The sequence below is a fragment of the Cetorhinus maximus genome, chromosome 18 (genome assembly GCF_964194155.1).
Source record: "Cetorhinus maximus chromosome 18, sCetMax3.hap1.1, whole genome shotgun sequence".
Classification (NCBI taxonomy): Eukaryota; Metazoa; Chordata; class Chondrichthyes; order Lamniformes; family Cetorhinidae; genus Cetorhinus; species Cetorhinus maximus.
This window is the reverse complement of record NC_135896.1, coordinates 90,038,631-90,062,394: the sequence shown is the minus strand read 5'-3', so window position 1 is coordinate 90,062,394 and position 23,764 is coordinate 90,038,631. Positions and strand designations below refer to the sequence as shown.

The 23,764-nt window shown below is 42.2% G+C and overlaps 1 protein-coding gene across 1 annotated transcript in view; it reads left to right on the top strand.

Annotated features, from left to right (window-relative positions):
* cox16 (cytochrome c oxidase assembly factor COX16) overlaps window positions 1-23,764 on the top strand; it is a 49,989-nt gene that overhangs the window by 21,102 nt on the left and 5,123 nt on the right. The window lies entirely within an intron of this gene.

Below are 23,764 nucleotides of genomic sequence, written 5' to 3'. Positions count from 1 at the left end.
TGCAAATGAAGCTGAGTGAAGATTCCAGCAAGTATACAACTATCAGCACACAGAGGTCTATACCAATATGAACAACCACCATTTGGAATTGCGTCATCACCAGCCTTATTCCAACAAGCTATGGACAAAATACTGCTTGGGCCTCCCTGGTGTAATCTGCTTCCAAGGTGACATGCTTATCACCGGGAAAAACCTCCCAACTCATTTATAGAACCTAGGCAGGATCCTGTGTAGACTGGAAAAATATGGCATCTGCTGTAAGAAATTCAAATGTTTGTTTGTGAAGCCCTCAGTGGAGTACCTGGGACATGTGATTGATGAAACTGGCCTCTCAACCTCACCCAGAGAGGCGGGGAGGCAGTGGTGAAAGCGCCACAGCCCAAAAATGTTAAGGAGCTTCGATCGTTTTTGGGACTTGTGAAATTTTAAAAAGATAATGGACATTGAAAGTCTGAACACAAACACAGAAGGGTTGGTGTGTACCTCAAGAAGTAACTGCTGAGATAAATATTACTACATGCGTAGATTTGAGCTGACTCTGCAAGACCTTTGTTTGTTATGGGGAATCAGAGTTGTTATTCCTCAAATTCCAAGCACAAGTGTCAGAAGAACTTCACCTCAGCCACATGGGAATCATCAAAATGAAAGCATTGGTTCGTCTACATGCACGGTGGCTACAATTGGATAAAGACATCGAAGGCATGGTCAGTGATTGCCGTCCATGCCAAGAAATGAAGTCTTCTCCTGCTCCTGCCCTATTACACCCGTGGGCTTGGTCTAACCACCCAGGGCAAACACTTCATGTGGATTTTGCTGGACCACTTTTTAGTCATACATTCCTTCTACAAAGTGGCCTCATGTTATTCCCATGAAGTCAACCCAACAAAGACCATTTATGTTCTTCGGAATGTGTTCACTACTTTTGGATTGCCGGAGTAGATCGTGTCTGACAATGGCACACAGTTTACATCATATGAATTTCAAATATTCCTGAAAAACAATGGGATCAAGCAGATTCTCATCTCACCTTACCACCTATCCTCAAATGGTGAAGCAGAACGCTTTGTCCAAACATTCAAATATTGAAGGGGAGGACGCAAACTGATTGGAAGTTGAAGCTGAAGAACTTTTTGATGAGGTATTGTAACACTTCACATTCAACAACAGGCATATCTCCTGCTGAGCTGATGTTTGGAAGATGACTGCGTACCAGAATGGATTTGCTATGTCCGAATTTGAAAGGAAAGATTGGTTCAAGGCAACTTGGTCAGAAAAGGTCACATGACGCAAGTAAACCAGCTCGTGAGTTTAACCTGGATCAGTCTGTTTGGGTCCAAAATTACTGTGAAACACCAAAGTGGCTCCTGGGAAGAATCATCAAGCGTCGAAGACCACTGACCTATGATGTTAAATCTTCCTGTGGAATCTGGCAGAGACACACTGACCAGATTAGAGAAGCCAAATCCAAGGAACCAAATTTCCAGGGATCTCCAGTCACAGTGGAAGATTTCTGCGAAGCATCTGCTCCAGTTGGTGAGACCCGACTTAATTCAACTCTCAAACCTCTAGCACTAGTAGCTGCAACTGTTGAACCTGAACAGAAACAAGTGGAACAGCAGAACCTTCCGTTTCTAAACAAACAAACTGAGACACCTAAGCCAACTCTCCTCTATAGACCAAAGCAAATCTGCAAACCGCCTGACCGATTTGTTCCGGGTTGAAGGGGGACAAGATGTGATGTTTGTGTTTAATGTTAATGCTATTTTTGTAAAAGGACATTTTAGTTAAAAGGAAGTGCTATATAAAAAACCTGACAGTAGGGTGTGCTAAGTCCCACATGTATTGCCCTCTGGTGTAGAACAAGGAATAAAGGAACCTTCTGTTTTTTACACAGAAATTTGGGATCCAGAAGCATATAGCTTTGTAGCTGTGTGTCCGTGTGCGCGTGTGCACGCTTAATTATTAAAAAGTGACAAAACACTTCAGGTGCATTGACTGTTACAGTGACCACCCAGTACAACAGGCAAAGCTGTCTTGGAGAATCTAATATACTTAATAATACTGAAATAGTGACTCTCATTTATAATTTTTAGTATTAAAGTATTGATTTCTTGAATTAGAAGGTATTTTGTACACGCTGTAATCACGTTGCAGGAAGTTGGTTAGCTCAGTTGGCTAGAGTGCAGTGTAGAATAATGCCAACAAATGAAGGTTCAATCCCCGTACTGGTTGAGGTAGTTCTTGGGGCCTACCTTTTGGCCCTGCATTATTACACAGCCGATGGTAAAGGCTGAGTTGTTCAAATCCCAGAGGGAAACTTGAAGCAACTGTTATAACCCATTTTTGCAATTTGTATGTTTCGAGATGCAGGCTTTCAATTCAGTAGTAATAAGACCACTGAGTCTCAAGAGGGTTTTATAAAACTAAATTAAACAGTTATTAGTTCAAGAAAATTGTAAACACATACATATGTCTACAAAATTACTACTATAATAACTACAAAAATCCCCCAATTAATCTGACTCTTAGTTAGACCCTTGGTAAGGCAACAGTAAATCGCATAGATTAACAGACACCTGGCAAAGCACACCTGGACAGTCACATCCAAAATGAGTTTCTTTCAGCTTTGGGTCCTTGCAGACAGCTTGAGGCTTCTCACACTTGGATCTTAAAATCTTACCCACAATCTTCTTTCTCCTTTATACCTTTCTCTTTGAATGTAAATTTTCAGTTGTATCACTAGGCTTTTAATTTTATCTCTTTTAACAATAACATCCTTTGATTCCACCAATTTCATTAGTAAGCTGAAAAAAATAAACACATTGCTTGGCATCTTCTAGCTAGGTGCAAGATTTCACCCATGCTTTCGAATGGTTTATTTAAGAATGCAAATTGCCCCCTTGGCACCCATGTTTCTAAACTTCCCCATGTTTTATCTAATTACCATTTTGAATCTCCTTATTTCTATAAATCAAAGCCTCTAGAACAGCTGGCTTTAATCGAATTAAGACACACACACACACACACACACACACACACAGACACCACTAAACTCTATTTTAAAAAATAGTTTCCAGTAACATTATAGACATTAATCTCTTCACACCTGTGCCATAGTGATATCATGGCCATGATTAGCAACCCTAAGACGACAAGTGCACCACACATAGAGAAAGAATCACCTTGTGCCTTCACTTGGGTGTTAAAATAAATTAAAGTGTTTTTGTGTTCCCGTGTACTGTACATAAAGCACATTTTCAATATCTGTGCTAAATTTCGAATTTTTTTGTTTAGTCACGAATCTGGAAACTCACACGTTGATTCCCCAACCCTGATCTTCGGTGACTAGGTGCACAGTTAATCAGGTCAATCCTACTTTGCTTTGTTATGTATTCTGAACTTCCCATTGCACAGAGATTTTGTGGAGTTAAAAATAAATGATAGTGTTGACATGCAAGACCTCAATTGCACTTCTCTGTTATTTGTAATGCTCAGATCTGCAATCTGCTGCTGGCTAAGGAACCATGCACGAAGTGCAAAGTTTTCACATAGTTCAAAGCACTTTGAGTCAACAGCAGATGGCTTGTTGGCAGGATTTAAAACCCAGATGTGGTGGAGCAGCTGGAACAGGGGAACCTTTGATGTCGTTCTGCCATTAGGAATTGTTGTTGGCGGTGTAGGGGGTGCTTGCAGGTGGTACAGATATTTGTACTGCCAGCTCGTTTGGTAGAAAGGGTGGAATAATTGGTTTTGCCAAAAACCCAAAGCTTAATTGTGGCTCTGCAGCTTTACCCTGTCACACAGCATACATTGCATGGCCTGAATGGTTTTATAGGTGATTGCAAATAAAACGAAAAACCCAGAGGCAATTGAAAAGATAGCTGTCTTGCAAAATTAGCCTTGGTGGGTGCTGAAAACATAGACTTCCAAAAATATGTATTAATGAACGAGGTGCCTTAACCTTGCCTAATTTATCATACCCGCAACCTTAATCAGCAAGCACTTGCTGAACTATGTATTGGAACTTTCAGGTTCCAAATGATGCAAGTTTTCTAATTCCATTTCCTAGTTGGGGAGCTGTACAGAAAGTTATCTAGTCACATGGGCAAGCAGAAGAAAGTTTGAGTCAAGTCTTCTGCTATAGTCTAATAACACATTGTATATATACATTTTTTTAAAACCTAGAATCCTACCAGTTCTCTAGTTCTGGTTTGTATACCATATGCACATATTCTCTGCAGTTGCTCACAGTAAGTCAAATGCTGCATTCTCTTAAAAGACCAGAAACAATATCCCATGCAATACATTGGGCTTTCGGCAACCACAATAAAGCTATTTAAGCCACAAGTTTAAAAGAAGAGGTCTGAGTTTAATTGGTCTTCATGTTGAATAACTCTGGCTCTAACCTCTTTATTGTGAATGGTGATCAGGTTAGACATGGTGGTCTGAAATTTCCTTGATAGTTTTGGTACATCTACAGTGCAAGTGTGACAATGAGCTGTTTTTCTTTTTGGGCAATTCACACGTGCTGGCTCTGGCCGGGCCGGGTGGGCGCTGCTGCCAGGCCAGGAGGGCCGGGAGGGGCCACTGCCGGGCCGGGGGGCGCCGATGCCGGGCCGGGGGCACTAGCGTCCCCTCTGGCTGTGCCTCCTCTCGACAAAGGCAGACTTGGATGATGAAATTCGTCTTTGCCTCCAATGTGCCAGATTAGCCTTCGGCTGACTGAGGGAAAGGGTTTTTGAGAAACATGCTGTAGAGTGAAGGGGAACAGCCAGAAGTGATGGTACGTTTTGGAACCCTAGACAATACCTTCCAAACCCATGACCTCTACCATCTAGAAGGACAAGGGCAGAAGATACATGGGAACACCACCATCTGCAAGTTCCCCTCCAAGCCACTCATAATCCTGACTTGGAAATATATTGCTGTTCGATCACCGTCGCTGGGTCAAAATCCTGGAAGTCCCTTCCTAACAGCACTGTGAGTGTACCTACACCACATGGACTGCAGTGGTTCAAGAAGGTGGATCGCTACCACCTTCTCAAGGCCAACTAGAGGATGGGCAATAGATGCTGGCCCAGCCAGCGACACCCACATCCCATGAACAAATTTAAAAAAAAAACAGAGGCACAGGAAGGAAAACGCTTGTGGTCCTTTGGTCAGAGTTTCAGGAGTTGCGGGGGGTGAAGTTCAACACCAAGACCTCAAAGGTAGTTATTTCTGGATTATTACCAGCACCACATGCTAGTGAGTCCAGGAGCAGTGAGTTCAGTTAGAATAACCTGGCTGGAGGAATGGTGCAGGAGAGAGGGCTTTAGATTCCAGGAATATTGGGTGAGTTGTGGGGCAGGAGGGACCAGTGGAAGATGGAAAAGTTGCACCTCAATAGAGCTGGGACAAATGTCCTCACAGGGAGTGTAACTGGTTCTACGGGGGAGGCTTTGAACTATGACAGTGGGGGAGGCCACCAGCATGAAGTATTCGAGCAAGGTACGTAGAGGAGTGGGAGAGATAGCAGCATTAGAATAAAGGATAATTCATATGTAGGAAATATGAGGCAGATTAGGATGGAGTGCATGTACCTAAACGCATGGAGAATAAGATGACTGAGGCACAAGTGACCATATGTGGCTATGATATAGTGGCAGTAACGAAAACCTGGCTCAGAGAAGGGGAGGGTTAGGAATTTAATATTCCTTGCTACAAGGTATTTGAGAAAGATAAGGAACTCGTGAAGTAAAGTGGGGTGGTGGCAGTGTTGATAAATATTTAATGTCGGCTACTAAATAGTGGGAAGCAGAGGAGCAGATTTGCAGGTGAAGCTTTTTTGTAACATTTATTGCTGGTAGGTATTTCAATGTGGCCTGCACTAGAGAAAAGGCTACAATTGTGACATTGCAACAGATGTAAAAAATAGCAATTTTTTACCCTTTCAGCAGTATAGTAATAGGAGATAATATGCTATATAGTCAGATACAAATGCATGGTTTAAAATTAAAGTGAAATAACGTGTAACTGCCCATAAAAGGTCATTAGGAATATAATTCAAAACCTGTGTATTGCATCGCTGTCAAATGCAGCATTTGATTCTCCCATTCTAAGTGTTTACATATTAAATACATAATGCATGCATTTATTATATGTTATGCACAGTTGATTTTCCGGAATACCTTGACTGCTCTATCCCCCTTCTCTCCCTTTTTATAAAAAAAAACATCCTTTGCAATGTTAGCTTGACTCAGTTGGTTCCTCCTGAGGCTTAGAGCCTTACTGCAAGGCTGGAGCTTAAACAGCATAGGCCGATACCTCTTGCAATACGGAAAAGAAGTGCTCTGTTGGGTGTTCTGCCCAGTGAGATATAAGGTAAGTCCAGTCTGTCTGTTTCGGAGGTTCAGTTAGATGTTGAGGATCTCAAAGTCATATTCAAAATAGGTCAGGAGGTTGTCCGTTTGAACACTTCTCCCTAAACTAAACCAGACACACAGAAGTCTGGCTGTTTCTGCTACTTGTTTCTGATATGTTGCTTATTTTGAATGGCAGCTACTTGTATCTCCATAGCAATCATTGTAATTTTAAAAAAAATATTGATCCTGTGTTCAAAGCCAAAATTATAAAAAAATATTTCTGAAGTGAGAAGCTCGAGACACATCTTTGCTTCTACTCCTAGGTCCTCATCATCCTTTCATATTTGTGCTGTCTCTACCAAGTGCAACATGCCAGCAGCACAGAGTTACTAGAAAACCAATGTTTATATGTAGGTGCAACAGAAACAATAATTCACTGGATGAATTGTATTGACATTCGATAGCATTAGATTCCTTGAAACATTATAATGTATGTAGAACTGTTCCTATGCTAACTTGCTGCCAATCATATTTTCCCTTCTACTTGTCATGCACTGATCAGGAGTACACTATATTTTTACTTACTCACAGTCAAGTTCTTACTGTAAAGCATTGCAAATCACATATCTTGAGTGACCGATACTTTCATGAATGTGGCATCAATTGCAGAGACTGACAATTTCATCCTTGTGGTTTTCTCCGGCCAAAATTATTCCTCCACTCTTTCCCTTATGAATATGGCTTTTGTTCCTTCATCTCCTGAAGGTGTTGACTCATTCTGGAATGTACTTGCATGCATATCGGCAGCCATCTTGTATCTCATACTCAAGTGGTCCTTTCTCATGTTTTAGCCCAGATTGTGTCAATGGTTTATTCAAGAGCAGGAGGTATCCCAGCCAATCGTTTCCTGTACTAGGCCTGCCACGCTGATCCAGTGAAGCTCAGTCTAAGCTTGAGGAACAGCACCTCATCTTTCGGTTAGGTACTTTGCAGCCTTCAGGTCTCAACATCGAGTTCAGTGAATTCAGACCATAATCTTGGTGCCCATTTTGTTTCCTTTTCTTTGCATATTTTGGTTTTCCTCTTATTTTTGCCTTGCACTCAGCAGCACACCTGCTTTAGGAACACCTTTTGTCTCTTTGTTTCTTTTCATGTCGCATCATCATTCTCGTTGATCCTGGAAGACTAAATCTTCCTGTCATTCAATCTCTCCTGTCTTCCATCCTGCCACAGAATTTCCTTCTGTCCTTGTCTCACTCACTCCTCGCTCAAAGCCTATCGCATTTCTAACTTGCCCCAGCTCTGATGAAAGGTCGCAGGTCTGAAATGTTAATGTACTGGTCGTAAGCTAAACCATTTCTTACTGTTATGGGGATCAGGTGACTGTATGGACCAATCAGCCCTAAGCGCTGGGAATCTTCGGGGCGGAACCTTTGAGCCTTGGTCTGGAAACAAGCTCGTAGTCTCCTCTGAAGCCTGTTAATAAAGTTCACTGTTCCGTACAAGAAACCCCCCATCCTGCACTCCAGGTTTATTACAGCTGGCAATGAGGATAAAAAGCGCTGACGCAGCACCTTGCCTTGCGACTGTGAGTATTCCCATATTTTAAGGGAAGTAAAGAAGTATACTGACAAGCAATGCCTCACTTTGGCAGAATTGATCGGAACAACTCATCCGCCGAGGACTGGAGTCAATACATTGAGTGATTAGATTCTACTTTGTAGCTAACAAAATAATGGCGGAGGAGAAACAGAAGGGAATTCTCCTAAGTGTCTGCGGGAGCAAAACCTATAACCTAATCTATAGTCTGACGGCTCTGAACGTACCAAATTCCAGATCCTTCACTGAGCTGGTCGACCTCGTGAAAGGACATTTTGAGCCTAAACTTTCTGTGATTGTGCAAAGATTCAAGTTTAATTCTCGAGTTGATTACAATGTATACCACGAAGCTATAACAGTTAAAGGAACACTGTGACTTTGGTGATACTTTAAACGACATGTTCCGTGACCGTTTAGTTTGCAGCATAAATGACGACGCCATTCAGTGCCGTTTGCTTGCAGAAGTGGCGATAGATCTGAAGTGCGCCATGGAGATAGCGATAGCAATGGAGCGTGCTGAGAGGGACTCGCAGGCTCTGCAGAGTGTGCAACATGGCACCGTTTTACAGTTAGGATGGGAACCTGATGCCGGGTGTGGTGCAAAGATCAGGGAGACTGCAGTGAAGCAGGACACAGTCCCTACCACCAGAAAAATGAAAAGAAATACAGGAGGCAGCTCACCAGTAACCCAGAAGTTAAAGTGTTACCGTTGTGGGGGAAATCATGCACCCGAAGTCTGTAGATTTAAAGAGGCAGAATGCCACTACTGCCACAAAAAAGGACATGTTGTTGAACAGTGCAGGACTCGATCAAGACAGCCATTCAGACAACAGGACAAGTTAAGTGAATTGCTCAATATAGATGAGCCAGAAGTTACTGAGGCTGACGTTTATTCCCTACACAATCTGTAGTCCAGGAAAACTGAACCAAATACACTTCAAATAAATGGAAAGCCTCTGCTTATGGAGGTGGACACAGGAGCATCGACCACAGTGGTGGGAGAACACATCTTTAAATACCTCAGAGAAGGTACCCAACCATTGAGTTTGGAGAAAACCGCTGCTCAGTTAAAAACATAAACAGGAGAAGCAAAACAGGTGAAAGGCATCACCTCTGTACCTGTATCATAAAGACAACAGCTCAGTTGCCAATAATTGTTGTAACAGGAGAAGGACCTAGTCTTCTGGGCCGTGATTGATTGAAGGAAATCAAATTAAATTGGTCAGAAATTTTCAGGTCAGGACTGGAGGAATTCCAGAGTTGCTAAACAAAAAAAAAAATGACAGAGTATTTCAAGATGAGTTGGGGAAAATCAAAGGTCTGCAAGCTAAAATATACATGGACTCTGAAGCAAGTTTTTTAAGGCAAGGCCTGTGCATTACTCTGAGAGAAAAGGTACAGAATAATGCCATTTGGAGAAATTAGGAATAATACAGCCAATCCAGTTTTCAGAGTGGGTAGCACCCATAATCCCTGTACTAAAGCCAGACCAAACCATTCGCATCTGTGGGGCTTATAAATCAACGGTAACCAAGACTGTGAAATTGGACAAGTACCTAGTCCAAAAGATTGAAAACCTGTTTGCTAAACTTGCAGGAGGAAGATCCTACACAAAACTGGATATGAGCCATACGTATCAGCAGTTCGAGTTGGACACGCATTAAGAAGTGATGTCACCATAAACACGCACAAGGGCCTGTACCAGTATACAAGCCTACTCTTGGGTGTGTCGCCTGCATGTGCGATTTTCCAAAGAACAATAGAAAGCTTACTACAAGAACTCCCCCAAGTTATAGCGTACCTGGACAATGTCCTAATCACAGGATCCACAGAAGCAGAGCATGTTGCAAACCTGGAAGAGAATTTTATAGGCTGGCGTTAGTTTAAAAAGAGAAAAGTGCACCTTCCAAGCAAAGGAAGTTGCATATCTGGGTCATCAAGTGGATGCCCAAGGGTTGCATCCATTAGAGGAGAAAGTCAGGGCCATCAAGGAAGAGCCCTCTCTGACCAATGTCACGGAGTTCAAGCCTTTTTTGGGCAAGGTAAACTATTATGGTTGATTTTTGCCTAATCTGTTTACAATGTTAGCCCCTTTACATTTACTATTGAAGAAGAGCCACAGATGGTCCTGGAAAGCTCAGCAAGAGGAAGCTTTCACTAGAGTTAAGAAGCTTTTACACTCATCGTGTCTGTTAGTGCACTATGACCCATCTAAAGAATTGATACAGGATGCATCTCCCTATGGAGCAGGAGCAGTGTTGTCACACAAGATGGAGGATGGATCCATAGGATATATATCCAGAACCCTTTCTACAGCCGTGTCAAGATACGGCTACACTTTTATGCATCGTCCGGGTGTGCATATAGCAAATGCAGATGCCTTCAGTCGTCTCCCTTTGCCAGATAGCGTTCCACATGTTCCAGTACCTCAAGAGGTAGCACTTGCATTAAATTTCCTGGACTCACCAGTCTGCATGAGACAGATAAAGAATTGGACAAATCGGGATCCAATTTTAGCAAGAACCCGTGAACAAGTGTTACAAGGATGGTCAAATGCACAAGTTCCTGAAGAATTAAAACCATTCTTTGAACGTAGATTTGAACTGAGTTGTCAAGAAGGTATCTTATTATGGGGAATAAAAGTAGTTATCCCTGTACAAGGAAGAGAACCATTGTTAGAGGAACTTCATAGTGCGCATCCTGGTATTTCAAAAGTGAAGATGTTTGCACAAAGTTATATCTGGTGGCTAGGTATAGACAGTGATATATAAAAAATGGTGAAACACCGTCTCCAGTGTCAGCAACAGCAGAAGGTGCCCATTTCAGCTCCACTGCATCCATGTGAGTGGCCTGCTCGGCCCTGGGTTAGACTGCATATGGACTATGTAGAACCATTTCTAGGTACCATGTTTCTCGTGATTATCAACGCATATTCCAAATGGATGGTCATGTTTGAAGTGAGATCACCTACTTAGTCTGCAACCATTGATAAACTGCGCCAGAGTTTGTGTTCATGGTTTACCTGAAGCTATTGTGTCAGACAATGGCACGGCTTTCATTAGTGCTGAATTCCAAAGATTCCTGAACTTAAATGGAATTAAACACATCAGAACAGCACCGTACCATCCCTCATCTAATGGCTTGGCCGAAAGAGCGGTAAAACCTTTAAAACAGACATGAAGGAAAATATTAAAGAGAACATTAGAAACATGAATTTCAAGATTCCTGTTCAGCTATTGCACAACTCCTAATACGACCACTGGTTTAACACCTTCAGGATTGTTAATCAAGCACCGACTTCATATGAGATTGAGTCTAGTATTCCCTAATTTAGAGGGGAAGGTGGAGAGAAACTAGGGGAGTCAAAGCAAATCATGACGGTGACAGTAAAGGTCAAGAGTTTACTGCGTGAGAGACGACTTTTGTACAAGATTTTGCAACTGGACTGAGATGGGTCCCTGGTACAATCGTCTCTGAAACAGGACCTTTCTCTTATCAGGTAGAAGTGGAAAACAGGATTCTTAGAAATCACGAGTCAAACATACATCTCAAAAGTCGAAAAACCCTCCAACAGCTAATTAATCCACTTGAAATCGAAGTTGAAACTTTGACACCCGAGATGCCAGTTTGACAAACAATAGACATACCTGATGTCTCTGCTGAAGTAAGTAATTCTGAGCTGCAGTTGTCTAGGGATATTCCTGAGGCTGCAGTTCCTGTGTAAGTTGACCCAATGGAAGAACCTCCTGTTGTCAAGTTGTGTCGCTCTACCCGAATCCGAAAACCTCCTCAAAGACTAAATTTATAATGGTATGAACTGTATATAATTGTATATAATACGGGTTAAGATGTTTTGTAAATAAGAGGGTAAAACAAAAGTAAAGGGGGAAGAATATAATGATTGTAAGTTAAACCATTTCTTACTGTTTTGGGGATCATGTGACTGTATAGACCAATCAGCCCTAAGTGTGGGAAATCTTAGGGGTGGAGCTTTTTAGCCTTTGTCTTGGAGCAAGCATGTAGCCTCATCTGGAGTTTGTTAATAAAGCTCACTTTCTTACCTGTACTGCACTCTAAGTTTATTACAGTTATCTCTGTTTCTCTCCACAGATTCTGCCATAACCCACTATTTCCAGCATTTCTTAACCTACCCTCCTCCAGTGTTTACACCCATACACCTTCTGGCTGGGAGTTAGTGGATAGTGATCCAGGAGCACGAGCTGGGACTTTTTTTCCTCGACAGGTCTTCCTCTATTTCCTTCCTTAGCCCAGGGACACCAAAGTCAACAGTTGTCCCATCACCATTACCCCTGTTCGAATGAACCTAGAACTGAGCTCAGATCTGAGAGCTCACTGGTCTGCATGGATCAGTACTTCCGCATGCAGTCATCGTGTAGGGGAGTTTACCGTAAAACCAGCACCTTTTGTGTACAGTCTATTTTGTATGGGGCCAACCTCGAATCAAACACACACACTTTGTGCAATAAATGTGATCAGTACTACCCTGCCTATTCCAGCACCAGTATTTCCATGTGTCAGTGCAATCCCTTAATTCTATCTGTACATCAGTACTGCTGCACCAGCTCCAACTGTGCCTTTATGTGCCAGTTCTGCCTCTCCTATGCCAAACCTACGTGTCAGCATTGCTCCCATTCCTACCACCTTTGCTTCAGCTGTCTCTCAGTATGTGAGCACCATGCTGTTATCCCTTACTGCTCTAGATGCAGCCCTGTAATTAATAGAGGATATGCAGTGCTTTATACACCTGTAGAGTGACAGCTGGAGCAGGAGTGGTGGTGCTGGTAAGTTTGCAGTTGCGATTACATTGAAAGAAAAATATTGAAAGGTTCAAGTAGTTGCAACAGTGTAAATCTGATAACTATCTGATAGCATGTGGTGGTCCCAGTGAGGTGCAGTCCCACAAAGAGATGCTATAAAGCACTATATAAATGTAACTCTTTAAAATGTCTCTTGATTCAGATATTATGAGTTATTGCATAGGCAAGCATATGGCTGTGCACAGCAAGATCCCACAAATTTGCATTCAGATGAATGGCCAGTAAATCTGTTGGTGGGAATTCAGGAAGGAATATTGACTGACATGGGGAGAGCTCCCTGATATTGTTTGAATTGTCCCAGAGTTCTTCAACCTCCACTTGAACAGGAAGGCAAAGGATGCTCCGCCCCCCCAGCCAGTGCTGCACTTCAGTTATGCCCTGAGGTTTATATGCCCTGTGCCGATATTGGGCCTTAAACCCGTACCCTTCTGACTGAGGCGAGTTTGCTACCAACTGAGCCTAAGTTGCCACCGAAATGTCACCTGGTCCTTTGTCTCTTGCAATAAGAGTTAAGGTAGTGGACATGTTTTAGTATCTTCTTGGACAAGTGTGAGACAGCTGACATAATGCAGCAGTGACTGTTCAACTATCGCATATGCTCAAGATTGAGATCGATAGATATTAAAAACATCAAGGCTTACAGGGGTAGTGCAGGAAAATGGTGTTGAAGTAGAAAATCAACCATGATCTCACTAAATGGCAGAGCAGGCTTGAAGGGCTGAATGGGCCTACTCCTGCTCTTTCTTACATTCCTATCTTTGCAATATCCCCCATTAAAATGAAATTGCTTTGTTCCGCTGCTTTATTAGGTTTTAATCTAAATATATCTGAGCTGACACTGAAATGCGTCAGTGTGTGCTTGATGTTAAAAACACACTTTTGTGGTTTCGTGACATTTTGCATTATCATGTCAGCAAGTGTAGATATTTCAGATTTATGGCTGTGCCATGGCTTTTGTTTTAAGTGTGCAATAAATGAGACCCCTCAAATTTCTGTATTGAGATTCAAACTGGGTTTGTCATTTTGAATTATCTTCTAGGTCAAACTATGAGTTGTTAATCATTGGAGGCTTCATGGACACCTATAAGATTCTGGAATGTGTTATTGCCTTAAAAGTATGGAGAATAAGGATACGACTGAGGAGAGATGAATAAAGATATGAAGTTTGCATTTCCTTGTTTTAGACTGAGAACTGATCTAATTGAAGCCTTTAAAATGAAAAGGGAGTTTGGTTGGCAGACGTGGAGAAACCATTCCCTCTGCTCCGATGATCCAAAAGGGTTTTCATCTTAAAATTAGAGCTGGATTAATTGGGAGTGAAATTAGGGAGCATTTTCTGCCCACAGGGTGGTAAAAAGCCTTGAGCTCTCATTCCCCCAAAAGCCTGTGGTTGTTGGGTCAATTGAAATTTTCAAGACTGGGGTTGTTAAGATTTTTTTTGGGTTAAGTTATCGAGAGAGATGGCGAAAGGGTGGCAGATGGAGTTGAGGTACAGGTTAGCCGTGAGCTGATAAATGGTTTAACAGGCTTGAGGGCCTGAACACCCCACTCCTGATCTTATGTTCCTAAGCTTTATTCATAAAGAGTAGTTTTTACAGCTTGTGCGTCACTAGGATATGAGGCCACCAGGACTAATTGGACCTGTATCTAAAAATACCAGAACACAAGCAGAACCTTTTTTTAAATGATGAACCAAGAAACCAGCTTCTTGAATGCACTGTAACAATTAATTCCTTTCTAAAGATGTAACATCTTTGTCGTGCTTGTGTGCACACAATCGTATAGATCAAACAAAAATCTTGTGAATTCCAACTAGTGTACTGACCTGTATATCTTCAGTCAGCATCTCTATTAATTTGTAGAGAAATCCTACCTCAGCCTGCTAAAGTGCACATTTAATCTAGTCAAAAATTTTAACAACAACAATTTTCAATATATAGCACTTTAAATGTAGTAAAAGGCTATCGAGCAAAATTTGATACTCAGACACATGGGGCTGGATCTTACAGGGGTCCCTGCCCCCCCTCCCCCACTAGGGCTAAAAGGTCGGAGATGGGGATCCCGCCCATGATCCTGATGGTTGTCCGGCAGCAATTAAGACTGGGAACAGTGAAAGGTAGCTTCACTGGTCAATATACGCGTTGGGATTCCTACAGTCCCACATGCTATAAGATTGACCTTATCGGCAACCATAAATGGGGCCTGAGCCATTTGTTCACTTTGCAATCTCGATGTTGAAATAAGGCACACCAGAGTCGTTCTGTGGGATAATGACGACCCTATATATCACACAAACTCATAAATGGGCTTAAGGCCACCACTAGCCAACTTTGGGTTATGAAAGTGCCCTGTTTACCTCAGATTATCCTGGAAGGGTAAGGTGTCTCAAAAATTTGAGCAACAGGCGAAGCTAGCCTTTTCACACTGTTACTATGCTGTAGCAACGCGAGTGGTATTCGCCACTAACAGGATTTTGCTGTCAAGCCAAAAAGATGTTCTGCCTATCGCAAATGAGTAAAGTGGTATATGAACCTCAGTGCTAGTGTGCTGCCAGGTATGTAGGTCTTATGTCCCAATGACTGGCAAATTGCATCAAACAGAACATACCTTGCACCAGGCAAAGTACTGACTGTACCCAACCAGGCTGTGTTTGCAAAACTTAAAACATAATGTCCAACATTAGATGTGATTCTGCGATTGGGCCACACTTCATTTGTTAAACAATCCTGATTGTGCTAAGAATTACACTGAAGACTAATTTAAGATTATCACTCGGGCTCGCGGTGTGGCTCACTTACACATGCTAGAAGCCACACACGTTCACACATGGGGCCCTGTCCTTTGCAGACAGAAGGAGCATATCCACGCATTGCGACTTTTTCAACTGAACAAAAGCTTGGGGGACCACCATTCCCCGGTTCATTCTCCATGGCAATGCCTCTATCAGTCGTGCAATATAAATTGTTGTTCTCTTTACTGTTGTAAATCTTGCGATCTGTCCTGATGAGTGCAAGGCGTAAAGCTAACACAGCATGTCTCTCTTTTTCATCAATACCTAAGATCTGCACTACCAAACGACTGGGTACAGTATTAAGACGAGACTTCCATCCCACCTTGGGAAGAAGTCCTGCCTTTAGAGAGCTGCCGTCCGATTGGGTGGCCAGCAGCTCTGTAGGTCCCAGTGGCGCCAGCTGGGAGCGGTGGCCATTGCTGAGGACTACAGGTAGTCCCACCTTGCTGAGGTAAGCCCAGGGTCGGGGGTCTCAGTGAAAAGGGTGAAGGGCTGGATTCAGGCTGGCGGGGAGGGGATAAGGATGTGACATTGGGGAGGGTGCCTCCAATAGGCCCCAGGGACCCACAAAGGAGGTTCCCTCCTCCCCTGTCCCCCAATACCAGCCAGTGCAGCTAAAGCTACCAGACTTCCTGCATGGCATAGGGCCACCCCTGCCATATTGGTGACAGTGGAATGAGGCCCTTAAGTGGCCATTGAATGACCACTGATTGGTATCCATAGGTCTAAGGACGGGCTGCACAAAGTTTCCCCATCCCCCACTGTAAAATTTCAGACAGGTTGGGGGTGGGCGGGTAGATGGCAGGAAGGCCATCCGGTGTATTTCACATGCTTCCCCCTCCCTGTCTTCAAACCTGCTGGAGGTGGAGTGTAACATCCAGCCATGAAATATTAGGGCAAGTATGATAGGTTTTGAGGAGTGTCTTAAAGGAAGAGAGAGGGGCAACAATGTTTAGGGAGGGAACTCTAGAACTTAGGGCCCAGGCACCTGAAAGCATGGCTGTCAGTTTTTAGAGCGGTTAATATCCGGGGATGCACAAGAGGCCGGAAATGGAGGAAAGCCGAGATTTCGGAAGGTTGTAGAACTGGAGATAGGTAGGGGCGAGACCAAAAGACAATTTGAAAATAATCTGGTCTTTGCAAATAAAAACCTAATGGTTGCTCTCAGGATAAAAGACAATAATTTGTGATCTGAAACATGAGCATTTATGGAGCAGCATCACTTCCTTTAGACAAGTACATTTGTATTGATGTGTGACCTCTTGGAAGCTATATGGATGTTACCTGTACCATCTGAGTCTTGGAAAATCTATCGCATGATAAAAGTTCTGTCTCCTCTCCAGTTGCTGGCTGCTTTTCACTGGGAAAGTAATAAAAGATGTTTTCCTTGGCAAATTTGGGATCAGTATCTTGTTTTATACAATGGCTTATCTAGAATCCTGTTGTGTGGAAGTTGAGTATTGCAGTGACCTTAATAGTTTTTAAAGAGGCACCTCAGTCATGCCTTTCCATAGTATCGTTGTATGGTAGAGCACATTGAGGATGTTCAGCTAACTGCTTGGTGGAGTTATCCAGCTAGTGCCATTCCCCTCCTTTTCCCCACAGCCTGTAATTTTTTTCGCTTCAAGTATTTATTTGAAATTTGCTTTCACCCCTCTTTAATTCCAGATCATAACTTCTTACGTTTTTTTTAAAAAAGCATGCCTCCTGTGGCTTTTTACCTCACCACTTGTGTCCTTGGGTTGCTGATTGTCCGTCACTAGGAATAGTTTTCATGATTTACTCCATTGGAACACTTCATGATTTGGAATATGCTGAAGGAGAGCAACTCTGCTTTTCTCCAGTCTCTCCATACAGCCAAAGTCCCTCATACCTGGTACTATTCTAATAATCCTCGCCTGCACACTTTCTAAGGCTTTGACATCCTTCCTAAATTGTGTTGCGCAAAATTGAGCGTGCACTCCTTCTGAGGTCTAACCAGTGTTTTATGAAGGTCTCGCATAACTTCCTTGTTTTTGTACTCATTGCCGCTATTAATAAACCCAAAGATTCCATGTGCTTTTTAAGCAGTCTTCCCAACTTGTCCTGCCACCTTCAAAGATTTGTGTACATACACTCCCAGCTAGGTGTCTCCACAAAACCAAGTTTCCAAGAAAGACTTTACTTATTGCTAGAAATTTGGCACTGGGTCAACTCTTGCTGCTATGCTGAGCACTAATGTCTGGATCATTTAGGGAATGTATTGGGAAGCTCTCTGTATTAGGAAGTGGTTTAGTTCTTGGAAATCCGGTAGTTGGAGCTGCGATCTTTAAGTTTCCAGATTCAGTGCTATGTATATTAGATGCTTTTTGCTAATAATAGCAGCAGTTTATGAACCCAAGCTCCTGATTAATAAGGTTTTGTTTATGTCTCACTTAGTAAAGCACTACATAATGGTGCTGTCATAAATCCAGAGCTGCAATCTTGTACAATAATCATGTAGAAACCTGGTAATGATGTGTTTATGTGCTGAATTCTATATTTATATTATCGAATTTGTTATAACAATGCTTAATACACTAACCACCTGATGTACAGAGTTTTGACACTGCAAGGACACACTGGCCCAGATTTTCCTGTCAAAGTAATGGTGAGACTAACTTCAATTATCTATGTGCAACTGGTATAGCAAGGCAAGAAGCAGATATGCAGTAAACTCAAATATCCTGAAGTTGCTGTCCTAGTTGCACCAATCTACCATTAGCTTCACAAAAACAGCATTTCGCCATCCGTCTCACTATTGAAATGCATTAGTGTGAAGTTACTGTTTTTATGCAGTAGATCACAAAGAATTGCATAGAATGCGCAACACAGAAATAGGCCATTCGGCCCAACTAGTCTGTACTGGTGTTTATACTACACACAAGTCTCCTCCCATTTCATCCACCTCAGCCTTTCAGCATAATCTTTTTAACCATAACCTATTACCTTTTCTTTTGTGTACTTGACCGTTTCCTTTTGAAAGCACCTGTGTTATTTACCTCAACCATTTCCTATGGTAGTAAGCTCCACACTCTAGGCACTCTGAATAAAGAAAACTCTCCTCCTTTCTCTATTTGATTCACCAGTATCTGTCTTGTATTGATGGCCTCTAATTTTGGATTCTCACAAGTGGACACATTCACTCTTCATTACACTATTCAATACATTCATAATTTTAAACACCTTTATCAGGTCATCTCGAAGACTTCTCTTTTTCAAATGAAAATGCATTAATCTGTTCAATCTTTCCTGATAGCTGTAATATCTTGGATATGATACCATCCCTGTAAATCTTTGCAGATTCCCCAGTGCTTCTATGTCCTTCTGATATATATATATATAATATATATATATATAAATATATATATTATTCATATATATTTGTGTATATATATATATATATATATATATACAATATATTCATATTCATTCATTCATTCATTTATGGGATGTGGGTGTCACTGGCAAGATCAGCATTTATTGCCCATCCTTAATTGCCCCTGAGAAGTTGGTGGTGAGCTGCTGCCTTGAACTGCTCCATCTTGTAGATGGTGCACACTGCAGCCACCATGCGCAGGTGGTGGAGAGAGTGAATGTTTAAGGTGGCAGGGGGTTACCAATCAAGCGGATGGTTTTGCCTTGAATGGTGTTAAGCTTTTTGAGTGTTCTTGGAATTTCACTCATTCAGGAAGGTGGAGATTATTCATGATCTGTGCCGTTTGGATGATGGACAGGCTTTGGGGAGTTGGGAGGCGCTTGTAATAGGATTCCTAACCTTTGGCCTCCTCTTGTAACCACGGCATTTACATGGCTGGTCCAGTTAAATTTTTGGACAATTGTGATCTCAGGGTGTTGATGGTAGAGGATTCAGTGCTGGCTGGTAATGCCATTGAATGTAAGGGAAGGCGGTTAGACTTGTTTTGTTGGAGGAGACTATTGCCTGGCACTTGTGTGGCACGAATGTTACTTGTCACTTATCAGCCCAAGCCTGAATATTGTCCAGGTCTTGCTTTGTGCAGATTCTTCTGAAATCTGCTGTAAGTGTGTAGCTAATGCTCCTGTTTGCTTCACTGCACTGTCATAAGAACATGCATACTATGATGCCCCCCCAAGGGCCAGTGCTCAGTCCACAGGTATTTTTGATTGATATTGATCTGGACTTGGGTATAGGAGACAACATTTCAAAGTTCGCAGACCACTCCAAACTTGGAAATGCTGTAAATGTTGTAAGCAATGAGGAGGATAGTAAGCTTTCAGGAGGTGAAGTCATACAGACTGGTCAAATGGGCCAATACATGGTCGATGAAATTTAATGCAGAGAAGTGTGAAATGATGCATTTAATAAGGAAGAATGAGGAAAGTCAACGTGAACTACATAGTACAGTTTTAAAGAGGGGTGTAGGAACAGAGATACCTAGAGCTTTAGGTCCACAAATCTTTGAAGTTGGCAAATTGATAAGGCTGTTCTAAAAGCATACAAGACCCACGGCTTTATAAATAGACGCATAGAGTACAGAAGGAAAAAAGTTACTCGAAACCTTGACACGTCACTGGTTAGGCCTCAGCTGGAGTCTGTCTCTCTCTTTCTTCAGGTACGATGCCCTAAGAGGGCATTGGAGACCATAGATCTCCATGTTAATCCATGTTAATCTTGCTCTGGAGGTGTGGATCATCTTCGTTGGTGGTACATTCATCCAGTCTGCAAGACTCTTTAGAAAGATTATACTTTGTCTACCTCGATCTATTTTATCATCAATCTTTTCCATCAGCATCAGACTTTCTAAACCATGATTTCTTATTACATACCCAAAAAATTCCAACTGTCTCTTCCTGATCTTGGTCAGCAGAGTTCTTTTGGTCTCAGACCAAATGTTTAGCAATGTCCAGCACCATTTGCGACTGAAGCAGTCCATATCCAGGCTTGGGTTGACAAGTGGCAGGTAATATTCGCACCACACAAGTGCCAGGCAATGACCATCTCCAACAAGGGAGAATCTAACCATCGGCCCTTGACATTCAATGGCATTAACATCACCGAATCCCCCCACTATCAACATCCTGGGGGGTTATCATTGACCAGAAACTGAACTGGACTAGCCATATAAACACTGACTACAAGAGCTGGTCAAAGGCTAGGAATCCTGCAGTGAGTAACTCACCTCCTGACTCCCCAAAGCCTGTCTTCCATCTACAAGGCACAAGTCAGGAATGTGATGGAATACTCTCCGCTTGCCTGGATGAGTGCAGCTCCCACAACACTCAAGAAGTTTGACACCATCCAGGACAAAGCAAGCCCGCTTGATTGGCACCCCTTCCACAAACATTCACTCCCTCCACCACAGGCAGCAGTGTCCAACATCTGCAAGATGGATTGCAGGAACTCACCTAGGCCCCTTAGACAGTAGCTTTCAAACCCACGATCACTATCATCTACAAGGACAAGGGCAGCAGATACATGGGAACACCACCACCTGCAAGTTCCCCTCCAAGCCACTCAGCATCCTGACTTGGAAATATGACAGTAAAGGAACAGTGATTATAGTTCTAAGACAGGGTAGTTTGTGACTTGGAAAGGAACTTGCTGGTGGTGGTGCGCCTGCTGCCCATGTTCTTCTGGCTGCTGTCGAAGAATGTCCCCATTCCCAGCCATTGACAACCAGATGATGTGCTCAAAGCTGGAAAGGAAAATACTTGCATTGAAATAGTGTCTCTCTGAAATACTCCAGAGTCTTATGTAAAATAATCACTTTGTTTAAATGAGGCAGCCTGTTTTTGAAACTAAATCTCTCAATGAGCTAAATGATCAGTTAATCTGATTTTGTTGGTGCTAATTGGAGAATGAGTTTTTTTTTGCCAATGTACTGGCAGAACTCCCTGTTCTTTGTACAGTGCAATAGGATCTGGAACATCACTGCCACAGGCATATAGATTGTCACTTTAATGAAAGCAAAATAGTGTGGATGGTGATCTGAAATGAAGGCAAAGTGCAGGAAAAACTCAACCGGTCTGGCAGCATCTGTGGAGGGAGAAACAGAGTTAATGTTTTGACTCCAATATGTCTCTTCTTCAGAACTAGTGAAACAGTTTTGAGTGAAATGTTGCCCATTTCCTATTGTTGCCCACAACTCCAAACATAATTGTGTAAACGTAGCTCTTGGTATCGGCTTAGCTTTACTTTATAGTTATTATTTGCTGAAGTGACTGGTGTAAACAGCAGAGGCGACAGAAATTTTCTCCCCCTCTGACTTGCAAATTCAAACTTGAGCACAAAGACTTGATCGCTGACCCTTCACCAGGTGTCAAGTATCTCATCTTACTGCCAATCAGACCTGCCTCAGACCTCACCCCTCCCTTTGGCACAGCAGCCATGACAACCTATCTGGCAACTAGGACGCTTCTGTGGTCAATAAATGGAAGCCATTCAAGCCTTACAACTAATTCTCTCTGGGATCTGCTACCAAGCTTATTGGCTCAAACTGATGAGCTCAACAGTTCTTAAAGCCTAACCCTTCGAGTAAGTTCATCAGAATTCATAGCCAGCCTTCGCTTCAGCTGCTCCAAGATAGTTACTTTTTTATTGCTTTCAGATCAAGGTTTGCTGAACCTTTGAGAATTCATCATTACAATCTTGAGCCTGACCTTCTAACAGAGAGAACCAAAAATTCTTTTCAGACCAATTGGGAAAAATAAGTTGAAACATGGCAAACATCTTTTGCAGCACCACATTGAAATAACAGCCTAGATATATGTGTTCAAGTTCTGCGGCCTTCTAACCTTTGCCAAGATTGTTTTGACTCTTGTATCTTAAACCGCCCTAATGAATGAGCCTCAGCTCTCCATACTTTGATGTCTATCCTTACCAGAAGATCTAGGTAAACCTTCAGTGATGTGCCCAGGAGAACAAAAACCCTGGTCCAACCATTGCCTTTGGGTACTGGACATACCTAATATTTAATAAGCTTCTTCCTTATAAACTTCATTATCACAGACCTTGTTTTAAGAATGAAATGTTAACTTATTTCACAAAAGATGAACAAGCATGTAACTATCAGCTAAATATGTTAGCCTTTTCTGTTATAAATTCCTACGTACACATTCAAAATTAAATCTGTAATTAAATAACTGTAATCTTAAATTGTCTAATCCTTTTGGTCACACTATAGCTAACAGCGCTGGCAGGATGTTGTACTATAATCTCAGTTTTTACATCAGCAGCGCCTCAGCTTGTACTGCAGTGTACTGCAGAGCAACTCCTATGCTCCAACCAGCACCACTCACCATTTCACTTCCTTTTCCATATTTAACTATACATATATAAAAGTGACAATGTGCAATCTTGAAATGGTGACTGAATCACATCGACACAACCTGGTCCCATTAGTTGCTGTTGTCTAACTCTGCTTCATCTAAAGACCTCATTTAGTCTTGATATCCTGTGTGCAGTGCTATCAGAGGCTGACCAGTAGTTTTATACTTACAAGAAGCAGCCTTCCATCTAACTTGTCGAGTAGACAAAATGCTAAATAAAGATCACAACTTCAAGAACCAAACTAAACCTTTTGGCGATAACTTTTCAGTGGTGTTTCTCCCTTCAAGAATGTCACATTTAGTTGATTGCTGACTTCCTCTATGAATCTTCAAATTGCTTCTTGTGCGATTTTTACTGCCATCCTTTGATTTGAGCAAACCAGCTTATATATGGGCAGTCAGCAATTATCTAACTTTAATATAGACATTATTTTTACCTTAAATTTGAAAAGGAACTGTCATTTAAATACAAGTTAAAGCAATTGCACAGCACTTGTTTAAATTTGAATGATCTCCCTCTATCACGGAAAGCTTCAGAATTGTATCAAACTAAGGTTTGTGATGCAATTTTATTATTTAACTGCTCTGCACAGTGATTGGATCAACTGCTAACCACAAGGACACAAAAATACTTGATTCTTGTCACATGCTTCAGCATTCTGGCTCAGATGAGAGACTCTCTCCCACTTGGTCAAGCTGAAAACTTCACCATATTCACTGCCGCTCCCTGAGGTTGTGGCAAAGATTGGGAACTTGCTATAGAAGGGTGCGGTCACCTTTCCTACCTGCATTGGATTTGTAACTTGTCTCTGGTGAAAATGGATTGCTGTCCTAACCCACCATACCATCAAAATTCCCAAATC